This window comes from Cervus canadensis, chromosome 19, assembly GCF_019320065.1.
Source record: "Cervus canadensis isolate Bull #8, Minnesota chromosome 19, ASM1932006v1, whole genome shotgun sequence".
Classification (NCBI taxonomy): domain Eukaryota; kingdom Metazoa; phylum Chordata; class Mammalia; order Artiodactyla; family Cervidae; genus Cervus; species Cervus canadensis.
The window spans coordinates 44,235,139-44,241,748 of record NC_057404.1 but is presented as its reverse complement, the minus strand read 5'-3'; the positions used below and the strand labels follow the sequence as shown (position 1 = coordinate 44,241,748).

At 42.4% G+C, this 6,610-nt stretch overlaps 1 non-coding gene across 1 annotated transcript; it reads right to left on the bottom strand.

The window, feature by feature from the left end:
• Positions 1-5,881: 5,881 nt before the first annotated feature.
• Positions 5,882-5,964, bottom strand: LOC122422413. The gene has a single exon (XR_006263819.1).
• Positions 5,965-6,610: the final 646 nt, after the last annotated feature.

Here is a 6,610-nt window from a genome sequence, read left to right as displayed (position 1 = left end):
TTGGGTCGGGGCCTGTACAGAACACGGGCACTGAACTTGGCTTTTCTTTACTCCGTGTTTCTGTCCACTCATTGCCCCTAAGTTATACTTAGGGGACGCTTGCAGCATTCCTGTTTCAGAATCCTTACAGCATTTTCCTATGAGAGTGGCTGTTCACTTGGAACTTAAATTCTGCTCTGCACTGTATATATAACTAGGTTTGAGCACTTATGATGGGGTGGGTGAGTGCATGCTCAGCTGCTAAGTCATAGTCAACTCTTTGTGACCCCAAGGACTGTAGCTACATCAGGCTCCTCTGTCCATGGGATTTTCCCGGCAAGAATACTGGACTTGGTTAACATTTCCTTCTCCAAGGGTGTGGAGAAAAGGGAACCCTCTTACACTGTTGGTGGGAATGCAAACTAGTATAGCCACTATGGAGAACAGTGTGGAGATTCCTTAGAAAACTGGAAATAGAACTGCCATATGACCCAGCAATCCCACTCCTGGGCATACACACCGAGGAAACCAGATCTGAAAGAGACACGTGCACCCCAATGTTCATCGCAGCACTGTTTATAATAGCCAGGTCATGGAAGCAACCTAGATGCCCATCAGCAAATGAATGGATAAGGAAGCTATGGTACATATACACAATGGAATATTACTCAGCCATTAAAAAGAATTCATTTGAATCAGTTCTAATGAGATGGATGAAACTGAAGCCCATTATACAGAGTGAAGTAAGCCAGAAAGATAAAGACCAATACAGTATACTAACACATATATATGGAATTTAGAAAGATGGTAACGATAACCCTATATGCAAGACAGAAAAAGAGACACAGATGTATAGAACAGACTTTTGGACTCTATGGGAGAAGGCGAGGGTGGGATGATCTGAGAGAACAGCATCAAAACATGTATGTTATCAAGTGTGAAACAGATCGCCAGTCCAGGTTGTATGCATGAGACAAGTGCTCGGGGCTGGTGCACTGGGATGACCTAGAGGGATGGGATGGGGAGGGAGGTGGGCGGCGGGGGGGGTTCGGATGGGGAACACATGTAAATCCATGGCTGATTCATGTCAATGTATGGCAAAAACCACTACAATATTGTAAAGTAATTAGCTTCCAACTAATAAAAATAAATGGAAAAAAAAACAAACATTTCCTTCTCCATATGATGAGGTAGATCCCATTATGATGCCCAATTTTAGGTAAGCAAACCAGGGCTTGGAAAAGTTGTCATGTGGCTCAGGTCAGAGGGCTAGTAAGAAGTAAAGCCTGACTTCATGACTCTTGCTCCCCTCACCTATGTTATCCAGTGGAAAGTGTAAACTTCTAATGGGAGATTACAACCCAACTCCATTCTGTCTCATACCACCTACCCTTGACTTGCTGAAATAATACTAATAACCCTCCCAATGATTACTGACTTTCTTGAGGACCTACAATATACCAGCACTCATTTATTTCTCACATCCTTCTGGTAAGGTAGGTAGTAGTATTCTCCCATTTTACATCTTAAAACACTGAGGCACAAGGAGGTTAAGTAACTTGCAAGGTCCACCGCTGTTCAGTGGTAAAGCTGGAATCCAAAACTAGGCAGTTTGGGACTTCCCTGGTGGTACAGAGGTTAAGAATCTGCCTGCCAAAGCAGGTGCCACCAGTTCAATTCCTGGTCCAAGAAGATCCCACATGCCGTGGAGCAGCTAAGTCTATCTGCCACAGCTACTGAGCCCGAGTGCTGTGACTGCTGAAGCCCATGTGCCTGGAGTCTGTGCTCTGCAACAAGAGAAGCCACTGCAATGAGAAGCCCGTGCACCACAATGAAAAGTAGCTCCCACTCCCCACAACTAGAGGAAGTCCATGCAAAGCAGTGAAGACCCAGCACAACCAAAATAAATAAATGAATAAGGAAAGAATTTAAAAAAAAGAAACAACTAGGCAGTTCGGCTTCAGAGCCTGTTTCTGACCCTCATGTTTCCTGCTCTTTGTGAATGCGTGCTCAGTCATGTCTGACTCTCTGTGACCCTGCAGACTGTAGTCCACCAAACTCCTCTGTTTGGGATTTCCCAAACAAGAATACTGGAGTGAGTTGGCCTTTCCCCCTCCAGGGGATCTTCCTGATCCAAGGATCAAAACTGAGTCTCTTGCGTCTCCTGCTTGGCAGGTGAATTCTTTACCACTGGGTCACCTGGAAAGCCTTACTATTATTCATTAACAGAAGCAGAGGCAGAGAGAGTGAACTGTGTCCACCAGGACAAGGTTGGAAGCATCACTGTGGCTGTTAAAACAGCACACACCTTGGCTATGAACGGCCTTATTTGTAGAGACATCAAGAAAAGGCAAATGATCTCATAGGATACTTCAAGCTAATCCATTAGGCTTTGGGGCATTCTTCAGAACCTATGCGGTCATGTGTATTTTCCCCACAAGGTGAATTTTTAACTCATCTCTTTACCACAATTATTTTTATCACATATATTTCATTCCCCTACTTGTATATCTCCCCAGTTTCATTTTACTTTTACCTTTCCCTTAGGTTGGGGCTTCCCAGGTGGCACAATGGTAAAGAATCTGCCTGTCAATGCAGGAAATGCAAGAGACATGGGTTCGATCCCTGGGTTGGGAAGATCCCCTGGAGTAGGAAATGGCAACCCATTTCAGTATTCTTGCCTGGAAATCCTATGGACAGCGGAGCATGACAGATTACAGTCCATGGGGTCACAAAGAGTTGGACATAACTGAGCGACTGAGTGCACACATCCCTTAGGTTAAAAGATAAATGAACTGGTTTCACACCAGAAATAGTCCTTTGCTGGATCCCAAATAAGTTGAAGCTAGACAAGAATGCTAAGACCCCCAGTGCTTGTTTAGCAACCTTTAGAAGGAGAAAATCACTATGGCAAGAACAGGCCTACTGCTCAGGGAAGATGGTAAATGTTAACAGATGCCAGGAGGAGACAAAGCCAGTCAATAGCTGCCATTCTTCTTCTTCAAGGAAAATGAAACATGTTCACATTGAAAAGAGTAGGGCAAATGTAGAGTGTGTCATAAATTTTACAATGCACTCTCTATAAAGGAATTAAATTACAAATTATGATGGTATGATTTCCTCCAAGGCCACATATATCTAATCCAATACTGTAATTAACATTGAGTTTTAAATGTCGCTAGTCTCAGAAGAGTGAATCCACAAGTCTTGGGTGGAAGTATTTCAGAGAGGATGTCGTTATCAAATACTCCCTTGCTGTCAATGGAGTCAGATGTGGAATTTCTAAAACAGGAAGGCTTCACTCGAGGTCTTAGGGCTCATATGGTTGCAAGGAACACAGCCTCACTCTGGCTACTTCACGTAAAAGATTTATTATACAGAAGCTCCTCACGGAATTCAAGACAGGAAGGACAGTCGAGCCCTGTCGGGAGTTAGACTTGGAAACTGAAAAGGCTTTGGGGCTATGCAGCTGTTCTGGGGCTGCACGTTCTCTTGCCCGCAGTTTTCTGTTTCCCCTGCCTCGTCCAGCCTCTCCCTGCAGACTGGCTCTCTGTGTGAACTCCACACACACATGGCTGTTAAAAGCTGTCACAGCCTCTCATCCACAGGACCTTGAAGCCCTAGTCACCACCAGCACATGACCTCCCAGCCTGTGTCTCTCAGTTCAAATTCTCAAGAGAAAAATAATCAGACTGGTCTGGTTCATGGATCACCGAATCAAGGAGGGTTGGATTTATCTGGTATAAACATAGGAAAGATAGGCTCAGAGCTCTAGTCGGCCAAGGGTTAGAGGGGTTCTTCACGAAGAGAACCGGGAAGAAATCTCAAAATGTGTCCCTAATCACTATGATCTGGACCTAAGGTTTCAGTGTCCTGGAATCCTCTCAGTATCTTAAACAACTACCAAGGACAAGTTCAAATATTGGGATAGGCTTTGGGGGAAAAATAAGCAATTAAAATGGAAAAAATAGTATATAAATACATGTAAATTATTCCCCATCAAATGAGATTTAAGCTCATGAATTACTGTCCATCAATGAAATGAATGAGATGGTTGGATGGTATCACTGACTTGATGGACATGAGTTTGAGCAAGCTTTGGGAGTTGGTGATGGACAGGAAAGCCTGGCGTACTGCAGTCCATGCGGTTGTAAGGAGTCAGACATGACTGGGCAACTGAACAGAACTGATCTGAACTGAATGAAGTGAAATTCTAAAACTGAAATAAAAACTTTTAGTGACACATTTGATCATTAACTGAAGATTTTTAGGACAAATACCAATGGAGTTGTGTACCTAAGATCAACATAATGTGATACATTAGGCAGACAATATCCAATATCCAGGTATATGTAATAAATATTGATCAATACATGATTTTAAAGCAAAATGCTTTATTGTGCTATAACTTGACTGAAACAATATGAACATTTCAGAAGTGTCATCAGAGAGTAACATTTTTCATTTTTTCTCTGATACCTTCACCTAACCACATTGGAGTTCACTTCTAAAACCAGAGCAGGCCCTGGATCAAGAAGTTCCTAGAGAGACAGCTTCTGTTGCCACCATCATCCCCAATAGGATCAAAGCCAGAGCCAAATACAAGCCCCACCCATATTTGGGGGCCAGACAGAGGGAACTTCATGGAATGTAACCAACTGGCTTGATTTCAAATTCCTAGGGCCATTGTTTCAGGATTAGAATCTATCTCTGGCAGTGGAATAGTTTAATACCAAAGTATTCTCATTTTTGAATATTGAATTTTTTTAAACACTCTATTTTAAACTAAACATTTAAAATATCAATTTAATATGCAACACTAAATATTAAAATGTTTATATTCATTGTTTAAAAAAACAGTGGTAAATCCTATTCAAGCAAAGAAATCATTTGATTATACAGTTGTCAATATTCTTTAAAAGATTTTGAAACTTGGCTTTTTTATTTTAGTTTGCAGGTATAATTAAAATAAAATCCTTTTTTGTCCATTACTTTGATTTTGTATTCTGTTTGAAGCATGTGTGATTTTTTTTATATCAAGTTTCCATGTCACTTTGTCACTGTATTGTTATTTTGTTTGCATTCCTTTTACATTAAACTTTTGTGTATTGAGTGGTTGTCATTTTCAGCCAAAATTAAAAAACAAAAGTTTCATAGTGTTCTAACACTTGAGGCTATCTTAACTCCAACTTCAGTTTTAAATGAAAGACAAACAACTTTTTTCCAGAGGGGAAAGAAAATATATCTGTAATTGATTGGCCATTGGCACCTGGCATATACTATTTATTCCTTGGCCTTTATTTGCAGAGAGGGAAATGAAGTTGGACAACTAAGTAGAATTTTTCAGTTTCTTTTCTAGAAAAAAAAATAACAGCACTGGTAAGTCAGTACTATTCCTGGTTCTCAGATGAAGAACTTGAGACTTTGAGAGGTTAAGTAACTCACCTAGGGTCACATAGCTAGTAAGTGACAGAGTCTGGTTGCTAATTCAAGTGTGTCTGATTCTGAAATCCATGCTCTGTAGCACCTTGTGGCCTCATGACCCCACAATTGTAGATCTGCAGGTATTCCTAGGTCAGAGAACATGTATGTTTGAATTAGTTACAGCCCGCTTCAGTGTAAAAGCTCTATGTTAAGTGTTATGTGTATGTAGAAGCAGGCTGGGGCCGTAGGAAGGTGATTATTTCAGTCCATCATTACAAAACTGCACACACTGTAACCTTTTGACAATGCACTTTCTCTTGTAAAAGAGGAGAAAACAGCTGATAATATAATGGCAAGAGAGCCCTGTGCAGTAAACTCTGATTAGGTTTGAATTATTATAGCTAGAGGTAGACCCACAGACGTTGTACTGTAATTACGTGAAAGGAGCACCATGAAGGCTATTTCTCTTCCCCACCTCCACTCTCAATTCATTCTCAGAACACACCCCAACACCTGGTTCCCAGGACTCAGACTGCACAGTGATCACGTCATTGCCAACCCAGGAGTCACAATTACAGCGGCAGAGGCCTCCTACCTTCCCTCACCACTGTTCCTAGCCCCCCACCCTGGTCCTCTGGCCCCACTTCTCCAGACACATTTTCATAAGCCTCATAGGCTACCTGGCAACCTGGAAAATACCGCAGGATCATCTGGGAGCTGCATCGGGGACCCAGCGGCACCTCTCACATCCGTCTCCTTACCCCCACCCAGCGGGGCCCGGGCTCCCTTGGACCCGATGTCCCAGACCTCTGCCTCTGGTTTGCACATCCTAGGCTATTCTACTCTCAGTGTTCCAAGATTAATGGTTATTACAGTTTGTAAAAGGAACATTCTTTTTTATTGGGGGATTCTGAAGATCTTCTTACTAGGAAAAGATCTCAAAGCCTACTTGAACTCTACTTGACTGGGTAAAGACCGAGAACTCAGAAGACGTCACAGCATCTTCTGTAAGTTTAAAGAGTCATGGATGGGACTAGTTAAAATCAGGACATTCCTTTGGCCTCTAAACCAAGATGTAACATCTAAGTGGCCACTGAAGTGGTGTATCAGACCCAAGAGGCTGCTGCCAGGAAATGCCTTATCCAAGCACCACCTGCAAAGGAGTCTGAGCTGGGGACTCAGGTTTCCTCCTGATCGCCCCTCAGAA